A 13351-nucleotide genomic window follows, 5' to 3' on the forward strand; every position below is an offset into this window, starting at 1 on the left:
CCCACAGCCATCAGGGCAAGGGTTTTAAGTTATGCCCTGGGGGCATATAAGGTTTTTAAAGAAGGCGTTGACGTAGAAACTTAAAAAAAACTCATTCGATTGGAAATTCAAAGGAATAGTACCCTTTTTAATAGTTGAAAGTGATTTGAGGGCAACTAACCCCCTCTCACACCCTCCTTTTCCCCAAACACATCCAATCAAAATTTTGAGAGAGCAATTTTCTTCAATGTAGTTGAAAGTTCTGCAAATTAGGTCTTTAAGGATGACAACCCCTACCCCCACAGCCCTCAGGTCAAGGGTTGTAAGTTATGCCCTGGGGGCATATAAAGTTTTTACTGCAGGTGTTGTCGTAGAAACTTGAAAAAGGCTCATTCAACTGGAAATTGAAAGGGCTAGTGCCTTTTTTAATAGTTGAAAGTGATTGGATAGCGACTAACGTCCCTCTCACGCCCACCATTTCCCCAAACACATTGAATCAAAATTTTGAGATATGCAAAAAAAAAATTTGTTCAACGTAGTTGAAAGTTCTTGAAATTAGGTCTTTTAGGATGATAACCCCCTCAGAGCCCTCAGTGCAAGGGTTGTAAGTTATGCCCTGGGGCATATAAAGTTTTTATTGAAAGCGCCGTCGTAGAAACTTCAAAAGAGCTCATTCAATTGGAAATTGGGAGGGCTAGTGCCTTTTTTAATAGTTGAAAGTTATTGGATAGTGACTAACGCCCCTCTCACGCCCACCATTTTCCAAAAAACATCCAATCAAACTTTTTAGATATCCATTTTGTTCAACGTAGTTGAACGTTCTGGAAATTAAAGTCTTTTAGGATGATAACCCCCTCAGAGCCCTCAGTGCAAGGGTTGTAAGTTATGCCCTGGGGCCATATAAGGTTTATATAGAAAGTTATTGCATAAATCATAGGCAGCGCGATCACGCTGCCTAAGTAAAGAACGGAGACACTCGAGAACGAGACAAGAAACGAGGACTAAGTAAATAGGAGGACACTCGCCACAGTGCTCAGGGCAAGGGTTTGAAGTTATTAACTGGGGGCATATAAGAACGATGTTGGCACAATGTATTATTTATTAAGTTTTTTCTTTAGAGCAGGGCACTTCGTATCGAAGAAGTTGTCATAGAAACTTCGAAAAGCGCTCATTCAATTGGAAATTGGAGTCGCTTGTGCCCTTTTTAATTGTCGAAAGTGATTGGAACCCTTCTCAATGCCTTTCCTATGCCTTCCCAAGGCCAGAACAAAATTTGCACTTTACTGAAATAATACAAATGAATGTGTATTGTGAGTTTAATATACATATTTTGATATATAGTAATCAAAATGCTAATACTATTTGATTTATTAAAGTTATAAAAATAGGAACATTTTATATTTTTTCAGTAAAGTGCAAATTTTGTTCTGGCCTTGGGAAGGCTTAGGGGTTTTGCGCCTAACTTATGTTAATTTCTGCTCGTCTTGAGTTTGACTCGGTTAATTATTGTAATTTTTGTTCGTTTTGGGTTTCATTTATTTATCGATGCTGATTTGTGGTAATTTCACGCTTGGTAGATTATTTGATTTTATTTTTGCTCATTTTTTTTTAATGGAGTTCTTTACTTTTCTTTGAATAACTTATTTTGTAGAAAAAGCTTGTTTTAATTAATTATTAGTAAAGACGGTGGGAGCAGTGAAGATGTTAAAAATAGAATAGCAATGGCTCAGGGTGTGTTGTTTCTTTTCCAAGGGTGATTTTCGGGTATTCCCCCCTCCACGTCCTCTTTTCCCAAGTGCATCCAATCAAAACTTTAAGACGGCCATTATGTCCAAAACAGTCAAAAGGCAAAGGAAATGAAATAATTATAGCTAGGAGGTTGATAAAACCTCCCACTACCCCCCTCCCGGGGGCAGGGCCTGTAAGTTATGTAAGCTGGTTATTGTTCATAACGGTAAGCAACACCCCCCCTCCTCTCACCCTTTTCTTCGAAATGCTTCCGATCAAAATTTTTAGTTAGCCATTTTGCTCAAAATCGTCGAAATGTCAAATAGCTATGGTTCTAGGTTTGAACCCCCTAGCCCTGGGGGGTTTGAAGGGCTTTAAGTTATACTAGAAGCGAATCGTTAATATATAAAGCTTTTTATGGAAAGCATAATCTTGGATGAAGTTCAAAACTTTGGAGGAAGTTCGTTCGACCGGAAATCGAAATTTATTTTACCCTTTTTAAGAATTGAAATTGATTAAAAAGTAACAATCCCCCCCACCCATTGTGCCTTATTTCTCCAAATGTACCTTATAAAAATTTTGAAATAGCCATTTTGTTCAAAACAGTTCAAAATTAAAATTGCTATAACTTAGGGGTTAAGATATTCTCCATAGCCCACGGGGCAAGGATTATAACTTAAGTAAGTTTCCTATTATTGGAATAAAAGGTTTTGTAGAAGGGGTGGTTGTATTAACTTTCGAGGGGGTTCATTCGATTGGAAAATGAAAATTCTAGTTCTTTTTTAAAAGTCAAATGTGATCAATCGGCAACTAGCCCACGCCCCACTTTCCCAAAGGGTCTCTGGTCAAAATTTTGAGACAGTCATTTTGTTCAAAACACTTTAAAGACCAAATAACTATGCTTCTGAGGTTGACCCCCTCCCCCCAATCCTTGGGAAATGGATCTGAGTTACGGAACTTGAGTTACGGAAAATGGATCTGAGTTATTGTTAGTTTGATACTTTGTTTACTTTGATACCTGGATTTAGGGAAGCGGTTGGAAGCGACCTCGCGGCCGACCAAAGAAACGATGGTCTGACAGCCTGTCCGAGTTCCTGGCGATGGCAAATATCAGGTTGAGCGATGTGCAAACGCTTGCCATGGACCGAAGTGGATGGAGGAGGCAGACGTCACTCTCTACGCCGAGCAGCGCCCGGCAGGAGACATAAGTCAAGTAAGTCAATAAGTTCGATTTACAGTACAAGGGCTGTGAGTTATTGTAACTTTGTTTGCTTTGATACCTTGTTTACTTTGATGTTTGCTTTACTTTAATGCCTTGGTACTTTGATATTGTTACTTTGAAAGTAGTTTTGATACTTTGGTGAAAGTTTGATGTTGAAACAAAACTTTAATTTTGAAATAAAGAATTTTAAAACTTCAAACTTTTTGCAATAAAAAACGAACAAAAATTTATTTAAAAAATAACTTTCCTAAAAAGTAGTTTTTTTTTCAAAGAGAAATAAAGGCCTTATTTAACTTAAGATCAGCAGATACAAATACCTGTTAAGATTCAAACTCAAATCGACCAGAAATCAGTCAGCGCAATCGTGTTGCCTATGATTTCTGGTGGTCAGATTTTTTTTCCATACCAGCGCATTTCGTATCGAAGGAGTTGTCATAGAAACTCGGAAAAGGGCTTATTCGATTGGAAATTGGAACGACTAGTGCCCTTTTTAATAGCCGAAAGATATTGGAAGGCAACTAACAGTCCTTCTACTCCCACTATTTCCCCAGACACATCCAATCAAGATATTGAGAGGGTCATTTTGTTCAGTGTCACTGATATCCAGATATAAATTATATTTTTGAGGAGGACACTCCCCCAAAACCCTCAGGGCAAGGGTTTTAACTTATGCCCTGGGGACATATAAGAACGTATATATTTTTACGTATATAAATACATACAATGCATTTTTTATAAGTTTTTTCCTTTAAACGAGGGCCCTTGGTATCGAAGAGGTTGTCGTAGAAACTTCGATAAGGGTTCATTCAATTGGAAATTGGAGTGGCTTTTGCCCTTTTTAATAGTCAATAGTGATTGAAATGCAACTAACACCCCTTCCTCGCCCACCATTTCCCGAAACAGATCAAATCAACATTTTGATATAGCCATTTTATTCAGCGTAGTTGATTTCAAGAAAGAAAATATGTTTTTAAGGAGGACACTAGCCCTCAGGGCAAGTGTTGTAAGTTATGCCCTGGGGGCATATAAGTAGAGTGCTAAGTACTATTTTGCTTGCTGCCATAGGAATTACCATGCAATTTGCTTGCTGTCATAGGAAAAACATTTCCAGAGCATGTACTTATGGATTTGCTTGCCTTATGTTCCTTGGCGTCTTTCCAGAGCATGTACTTATGGAAACCTTTCCAAGAAACGTGATTAAACACGCTTTTACAATTAGAATTGTTTGATTGACATTCGCAAAAAGGTATAAGGAATTCACAAATTGGACTCTATGAATGATATTAATTAATGTTTGAATAATAGGAGTGTGATTGATTCTAATTAGTGATTGGATAACTTCTTAACAAGAAATCTCTGAATAAAATATTTTTGGAGGGATGGGAGCGAGGTGTCTTAGAGTACTTATATTGGTGTTATTTGGAGAGATTACGTTCCTTGACACCTTTTCAGAGCATCTACTTGTGGATACCTTTCCAAGCAACGTGATTAAACATGCTTTTACAATCGGAATTGTTTGATTGACATTTGCAAAAAGGGATAAGGAATTCACAAATTGGACTCTATGAACGATATTAATTAATGTTTGAATAATAGGAGTGTGATAGATTCTAACTAGTGATTGGATAGTTTTTTAACAAGAAATCTCTGAATAAAATATTTTTGGAGGGATGGGAGCGAGGTGTCTTAGAGTACTTATAATGGTGTTATTTGGGGAGATTGTGTTCCTTGGCGTCTTTCCAGAGCATGTACTTATGGATACCTTTCCAAGCAACGTGATTAAACACGCTTTTACAATTGGAATTGTTTGACTGACATTTGCAAAAAGGGATAAGGAATTCACAAATTGGACTCTATGAATGATATTAATTAATGTTTGAATAATAGGAGTGTGATTGATTCTAATTAGTGATTGGATAATTTTTTAACAAGAAATCTCTGAATAAAATATTTTTGGAGGGATGAGAGCGAGGTGTCTTAGAGTACTTATAATGGTGTTATTTGGGGAGATTATGTTCCTTGGCACCTTTTCAGAGCATGTACTTATGGATACCTTTCCAAGCAACGTGATTAAACACGCTTTTACAATCGGAATTGTTTGATTGACATTTGAAAAAAGGGATAAGGGATTCGAAAATTGGACTCTATGAACGATATTAATTAATGTTTGAATAATAGGAGTGTGATTGATTCTTATTAGTGATTAGATAATTTTTTAACAAGAAATCTCTGAATAAACTTTTTTTGGAGGGATGGGAGCGAGGTGTCTTAGAGTACTTATAATGGTGTTATTTGGGGAGATTATGTTCCTTGGCGTCTTTCCAGAGCATGTACTTATGGATAACTTTCCAAGCAACGTGATTAAACACGCTTTTACAATCGGAATTGTTTGATTGACATTTGCAAAAAGGGATAAGGAATTCGCCAATTGGACTCTATGAATGATATTAATTAATGTTTGAATAATAGGAGTGTGATTGATTTTAATTAGTGATTGGATAATTTTGTAACAAGAAATCTCTGAATAAAATATTTTTGGAGGGATGGGAGCGACCTGTCTTAGAGTACTTATAATGGTGTTATTTGGAGAGATTACGCTCCTTGGTACCTTTTCAGAGCATTTTCTTATGGTTACCCTTCCAAGCAACGTGATTAAACACGCTTTTACAATCGGAATTGTTTGATTCACATTTGCAAAAAGGGATAAGGAATTCACAAATTGGACTCTATGAACGATATTAATTAATGTTTGAATAATAGGAGTGTGATGGATTGTAATTAGTGATTGGATAATTTTTTAACAAAAAATCTCTGAATAAAATATTTTTGGAGGGATGGGAGCGATGTCTCTTAGAGTACTTATAATGGTGTTATTTGGGGAGATTACGTTCCTTGACACCTCTCCAGAGCATGTACTTATGGATACCTTTCCAAGCAACGTGATTAAACACGCTTTTAAAATCGGAATTGTTTGATTGACATTTACAAAAAAGGGTAAGGAATTCGCAAATTGGACTCTAAGAACGATATTAATTAATGTTTGAATAATAGGAGTGTGGTTAATTCTGATTAGTGATTGGATAATTTTTTAACAAGAAATCTCTGAAAAAAATATTTTTGGAGGGATGGGAGCGAGGTGTCTTAGAGTACTTATAATGATTTTATTTGGGGAGATTACGTTCCTTGGCACTTTTCCAGAGCATGTACTTATGGATACCTTTCCAAGTAACGTGATTAAACACGCTTTTACAATCGGAATTGTTTGATAGACATTCGCAAAAAAATGGTTTAGCATTTGCAAATTTGATCCTATTAAGGTGGAAAAAAGGGGTTTAGCATTTGCGAATACTTCAATGTGTTCTGTATAATACACATGTGATGTTTGAACAGGGTTGTCAGTTTAAAACAGAGTGTAACGAGGGCTTGTTAACTCAGGCAATTTGTTATAAATTTGGGACAACATAAATCTATGAAAATGTTTAATGATGATACAATGACATTGTGAGTTGACCTAGCTCTACCTCTCCGATGTGTTCTGTATAATACACAAGTGGTTTCTAACTTTTACCTTGAGCATCGATGTTTTTAGCAGAATTCCTTTGTTTTTTTTGTTAAAAACTATTGGATTAAACAAAAGCGTAAATTTTAAAATATAAACAACTTATGGTCATTAAATAATTTCTTTGTTTTTTTTTGTAAAAAAATTTTGTCTTAAATAAGATGTGAACTCTCAAAACAAAAAAAACTTAATGTAAGTAAATGGTCGCTTTTTTTTTTTTTTAATCACGTTTTGCTGAAATAAAAGCAGATCTTTTGGCATTAAAAAGCATTAATTTCAGTAAATAATTCCTTTGTTTTTTTGTTAAAAACGATTGACTGAAATAAAATCGGACCTATCAAAATAACAACAACTAAAGGTCAGTAAATAATTACGTTGTTTTTATTGTTAAACACTATTGGCTGAAAAAAAAGCGGAACTTTTAAAATCACAACAACTGAAGGCCAGTAAATTATTCCTTTGTTTTTTTTTTAAAAACGATTGGCTGAAATAAAAGCGGAATTGTTAAAATCACAACAAGTGAAGTTCATTAAATAATTCCATTTTTTTTTGTTATAAATTTAGTTTTGAAATAATTGTGTTCAACTAAATAACAAAAAAAATTTAGTAAAGTAATTAATTCCTTTGTTTTTTTTGTTACGAATGTCTGGCTGAAACAAAAAAAGACCTCTTAAAATTAAAACAGCGAAAGTTACTTAAATGATTCCTTTGTTTTTTTTTGTCAAACACGATTATCCTAAGCTAAAGAATAAATTTTAAAATCACAACAGTTAAAGCTCATAAAATAATTCCTTTGTTTTTTTTGTTAAACAAAATTTGTTGAAATAAAAGAGTAATCGTAAAAACCGCAACAACTAAAGGTTATAAAATAATTCCTTTTTTTTTTTTAAACATGATTGGCTTAAATAAAAGCGGAACTCTTAAAATCACAACAACTGAAGGTCAGTAAATAATTCCTTTGCTTTTTTTTAAAGACGACTGGCTGAAACAAAAGCAGAACTTTTAAAATCACAACAACTGAAGTTCATTAAATGATTCCTTTGTTTTTTTTTTGTTAAAAACGTTTGCATTAAATAAAAGCGGAACTCTTAAAATAACAACAACTGAAGGTCATTAAATAATATCCTTTTGTTTTGATTTCGTTAAAAAAAATTGATTGAAATAAAAGCATAACTTTTAAAATAACAACAATTGAAGGACATTAAATAATTCCTTTGTTTTTTTTTGTTAAAAACGATTTATTGAAACAAAGTAGAAATGTAAAAATAAAAACAACTCAAAGTCATTAAATAAATAATTTTTTTTTTTTTTGTTAAACACGATTGGCTGAAATAAAAGCGGAACTCTTAAAATCACAATTCAGGGTCAGTAAACAATTCCTTTGTTTTTTTTTGTTAAACACGATTGGCTGAAATAAAAGCGGAGCTTTTAAAATCACAACAGCTAAAGGTCAGTAAATAATTCCTTTTTTTTTGTTAAACACGATTGGCTTAAATAAAAGCGGAACTTTTAAAATCACAACAACTTAAGGTCAGTAAATGTTTCCTTTGTTTTTTGTTAAACACAATTGGCTTAAACAAAAGCGGATCTGATGAAATTAAAAAAACTGATGGTCAGTAAATTATTGAATCTTTTTTTGGTAAACACCATTGGCTGAAATATAAGCGGAAATTTTAAAATCACAACAACTGAAGGTCAGTAAATGATTCCTTTGTTTTTTTTTTAAATACGACTGGCTGAAACAAAAGCAGAACTTTTAAAATCACAACTGAAGGTTATTAAATAATTCCTTTGTTTTTTTTGTTAAACATTATTGGTTTAAATAAAAGCAGAACTATTAAAATCAAAACAACTGAAAGTCAGTAAATAATTCCATTGTTTTTTTTTGTTAAAAAAGATTGGTTGAAATAAAAGCAGAACTTTTAAAATCGCAAAAATTGAAGTTCATAAAATAATTCCTTTGTTTTTTTTTTGTTAAACCCGATTGTCTGAAACAAAAGCATAACTGTTAAAATTACAAGAAGTGAAGGTCAGTAAATGATTTCTTTATTTTCTTAAAAACAATTGGCTAAAATAAAATTGGAAATTTTAAAATCACACCTCAAGGTCAGTAAATAATTCCTTTGTTTTTTTTTGTTAAACACGATTGGCTGAAATAAAAGTAGAACTTTTAAAATCACAACAACTGAAGGTCAGTAAATAATTCCTTTGTTTTTTTTTAAACACGATTGGCTGAAATAAAAGCGGAACTTTTAAAATCAGAACAACTGAAGTTCAGTAAATAATTCCTTTTTTTTGTTAAACACGTTTGGATGAAATAAAAGCTGAATTTTTAAAATCAAAAAAAATTATGTTATGTAAATTATTCCTTTTTTTTTTTTTTAAACCCGTTTGGTTGAAATAAAAGCGAAACTGTTAAAATCACAACAACTGAAGGTCAATAAATAATTCATTTTTTTTTAACACTATTGGCTTAAATAAAATCTGAACTTTTAAAATCACAAAAGCAGAATGTCTGTAAATGATGACGTTGTTTTTTTTGTTATCCACGATTTGCTTAAATAACTTTTTTACTCTACAATTCACAACAACTCATTGCATTATAATTATTCCTTTTGTTTTTTTTTTTTAATAAACGAGATTGATGGATACAAAATCGGAAAATGTTAAATAACAACAGCAGAAGGTCAGAAAATGATTACTTTGTTTTTTTTTTAAACACGATTGGTTGAAATAAAAGCGGAACTTTTAAAATCACAACAACTGAAGGTCAGTAAATAATTCCATTGTTTTTTTTTTGTTAAACACGATTGGTTGAAATAAAAGCGGAACTTTTAAAATCACAACTGAAGGTCAATAAATAATCCCTTTTTTTTTTTTAAACACGATTGGCTGAAATAAAAGCGGAACTTTTAAAATCACAACAACTGAAGTTCAGTAAATAATTCCTTTGTTTTTTTTAAACACAATTGTCTGAAACAAAAGTGGAACTCTTAAAATCACAACTGAAGGTCAGTAAATAATTCCTTTGTTTTTTGTTATACACGATTGGCTGAAATAAAAGCGGAACTCTTAAAATCACAACTCAAGGTCAGTAAATAATTCCTTTGTTTTTTTTGTTAAAAATAATTGGTTGAAACAAAAACAGAACTCTTAAAATAACAACTTAAGGTCGATAATTAATTCCTTTGTTTTTTTAACACAATTGGCTGAAATAACAGCGGAACTTTTAAAATCACAACAACTCAAGGTCAGTAAATAATTTCGTTGTTTTTTTTTTTAAATACAATTGACTAAATAAAAGCAGAACTCTTAAAATAACAACAAATAAATGTCTGTAAATTATTCATTTTTTTTTTTTTTTAAACATGATTGGTTGAAACAAAAAGGGAACTTTTAAAATCTCAACAACTGAAGGTCAGTAAATAATTTCTTTGTTTTTTTGTTAAACATGATTGGCTGAAATAAAAGCGGAACTCTTAAAATCACAACAACTGAAGGTCAGTAAATAAGTCGTTTGTTTTTTGTTAAAGAAGATTGGTTGAAAAAAAAGAGGAACTTATTAAACCACAACAACTGAAGGTCAGTAAATAATTCCTTTGTTTTTTTTTTGTTAAAAAATATTGGATTAAACAATAACGTAAATCTTAAAATAAAAAAAACTGAAAGTCAGTAAATAATTCCTTTTGTATTTTTTGTTAAACACGATTGGCTGAAATAAAAGAAGAACTTTTAAAATCACAACAACTAAAGGTCAGTAAATGATTCCTTTGTTTTTTTTTTGTTAAACATTATTTGCTGAAACAAAAGCAGAACTTTTAAAATCACAACAACTGAAGGTCAGTAAATAATTCCTTTGTTTTTTTTTGTTAAAAACGACGGGCTGAAAAAAAAGCGGAAATCTTAAAATAACAATTCAAGGTCAGTAAATAATTCCTTTGTTTTTTTTTTAGTTAAACACTATTGGTTGAAAAAAAATCGGAACTTTCAAAATCACAACAGCTGAAGGTCAGTAAATGATTCCTTTGTTTTTTTTTTGTTAAACGCGATTTGCTGAAATAAAAGCGTACTTTTTAAAATCACTACAACTGAAGGTCAGTAAATTATTCCTTTGTTTTTTTTTAAACACGATTGGCTGAAAAAAAAGCGGAACTTTTAAAATCACAACAACTGAAGGTCAGTAAATAATTGAATTTTTTTTTGTTAAACACAATTGACTTAAATAAAAGCGGAACTGTTAAAATCACAACAACTGAAGGTTAGTAAATGATTCCTTTGTTTTTTTTTTAAACACGACTGGCTGAAACAAAAGCAGAACATTTAAAATCACAACTGAAGGTCGTTAAATAATTCCTTTGTTTTTTTTGTTAAACACGATTGGCTGAAATAAATGTGGAACTTTTAAAATCACAACAACTGAAGGTCAGTAAATAATTCCTTTGTTTTTTTTTAAACACGATTGGCTAAAAAGAATGCATAACAATTAAAATCACAACAACTGAAGGTCAGAATATAATTCCTTTGTTTTTTTGTTAAACACGATTGGCTGATATAAAAGAGGACAACTAAGAATCCACCAAATCGGTGGTCAGTAAATGACCCCTTTGTTTTTTTTTGTTATTCTCATTGGATTGGTCCTATATCAGACCTTAGAAAATAACACCTGAAGTAAACAATTCCTTTGTTTTTTTTTGTTAAACACTATTGGCTGAAACAAAAGCGGAGCTTTTAAAATCAAAACAGCTAAAGGTCAGTAAATAATTCCTTTGTTTTTTTTTAAATACGATTGGCGGAAATAAAAGTGGAACTTTTAAAATCAGAACAACTGAAGTTCATTAAATAATTCCTTTTTTTTTTAAACACGATTGGCTTAAATAAAATCGGAAATTTTAAAATCACAACAACTGAAGGTCATTAAATGTTTCCTTTTTTTTTTTTTTAAACACGTTTGGGTTAAACAAAAGCGGAACTGTTAAAATCACAACAACTGAAGGTCAGTAAATAATTAATTTTTTTTAAAACGATTGGCTGAAATAAAAGCGGAACGTCAAGGTCAGTAAATGATTCCTTTGTTTTTTTTTTTAAACACGATTGGCTGAAACAAAAGCAGAACTTATAAAATCACAACAACTGATTGACATTATATAATTCCTTTGTTTTTTTGTTAAACGAGATTGGCTGAAACAAAAGCGGAACTGTTAAAATCATAAAAACTGAAGGTGAGAAAATGATTCCTTTGTTTTTTTTTGTTAAACACGATTGGTTGAAATAAAAGCGGAACTTTTAAAATCACAACAACTGAAGGATAATAAATAATTCCTTTTGTTTTTTTTTTTTAAGCAAGTTTTGCTTTAATAAAAACGAAACTCTTGAAATCACAACAAATGAAGGTAAGTAAAAAATTACTTTTGTTTTTTTTTTTAAAAGCGATTGGCTGAAATAAAAGCAGAACTCTTAAAATCACAGGTCAAGGTCAATAAATAATTCCTTTGTTTTTTTAACACGTTTGGATTAAATAAAAGCGTAAATTTTAAAATAAAAACAACTAATGTTCATTAAATAATTTTTTTTTTTTTTTTTTTTAAAAACGTTTTGCTGAAATAAAAGTGGAACTTTTAAAATCACAACAACTGAATGTAAGTAAATGTTTCCTTTTGTTTTTTTTTATTAAACACGATTGGCTGAAACAAAAGCGGAACTCTTAAAATCACAACAACTAAAGGTAATTAAATAATTCCTTTTTTTTTTTTTGTTTAACAAGATTGGCTGAAATAAAATCGGAACAACTGAAGGTCATTAAATAATTCTTTTTTTTTTTTTTTGTTAAACACTATTGGCTTAAATAAAAGCGGAACTATTAAAATCGCAACAACTCAAGTTCAGTAAAGAATTTATATTTTTTTTTTTTTTAAACACGATTGGCTGAAACAAAAGTGTAACTTTTAAAATCACAACAACTGAATGTCAGTAAATGATTCCTTTGTTTTTTTGTTAAACACGATTGGCTGAAATAAAAGCGGAACTTTAAAAATCACAACAACTGAAGGTCAGTAAATGATTCCTTTGTTTTTTTGTTAAACACGATTGGCTGAAACAAAAGCGGAACTGTTAAAATCACAACAACTGAAGGTCAGTAAATAATTCCATTTTTTTTGTTAAACACGATTGGCTTAAATAAAAGCGGAACTTTTAAAATCACAAAAACTGAAAGTCATTAAATTATTCCTTTTTTTTTTTGTTAAAAACTACTGGTTTAAATAAAAGCGGAAATGTTAAAATCAAAAAAACTTAAGGTTAGTAAATGATTCCTTTTGTTTTTTTTTTGTGAAAAACGATTGTATTAGACAAAAGTTGAACTATTAAAATCACAACTGAAGGTTATCAAATGATTCCTTTGTTTTTTTGTTAAAAATGATCGTTTGTAACAAAAGCGGACCTCTTAAAATAGCAACAACTGAAGGTCAGTAAATGATTCCTTTGTTTTTTTTTTAAAAACGATTGGCTGAAAAAAAAGCGGAACTCTTAAAATCACAACTGAATGTCAGTAAATAATTACTTTGTTTTTTTTAACACTATTGACTTAAATAAAATTAGAACTATTAAAATAACAAAACTTGAAGGTCTTTAAAAGATTTCGTTGTTTTTTTTTGTTAATAGTGTCGTGCTTAAGTGAAAGCGGAACTCTTACAATTACAAAAACTGACGCCCAGTAGATAATTCCTTTGTTTTTTTGTTAATCACGAGTTTCTTACACAATATAATAATTTTTAAAATCACAAAAAAGTTAGGTAAGTAAATAATTCCTTTTTTTTGTTAAACACGTTTGGTTGAAACAAAAGCGTAACTCTTAAAATCACAACAAC

The sequence above is a fragment of the Artemia sp. Qi Xiang Cuo genome, chromosome 19 (assembly GCF_049724085.1).
Source record: "Artemia sp. Qi Xiang Cuo chromosome 19, ASM4972408v1, whole genome shotgun sequence".
Taxonomy (NCBI): Eukaryota; Metazoa; Arthropoda; class Branchiopoda; order Anostraca; family Artemiidae; genus Artemia; species Artemia sp. Qi Xiang Cuo.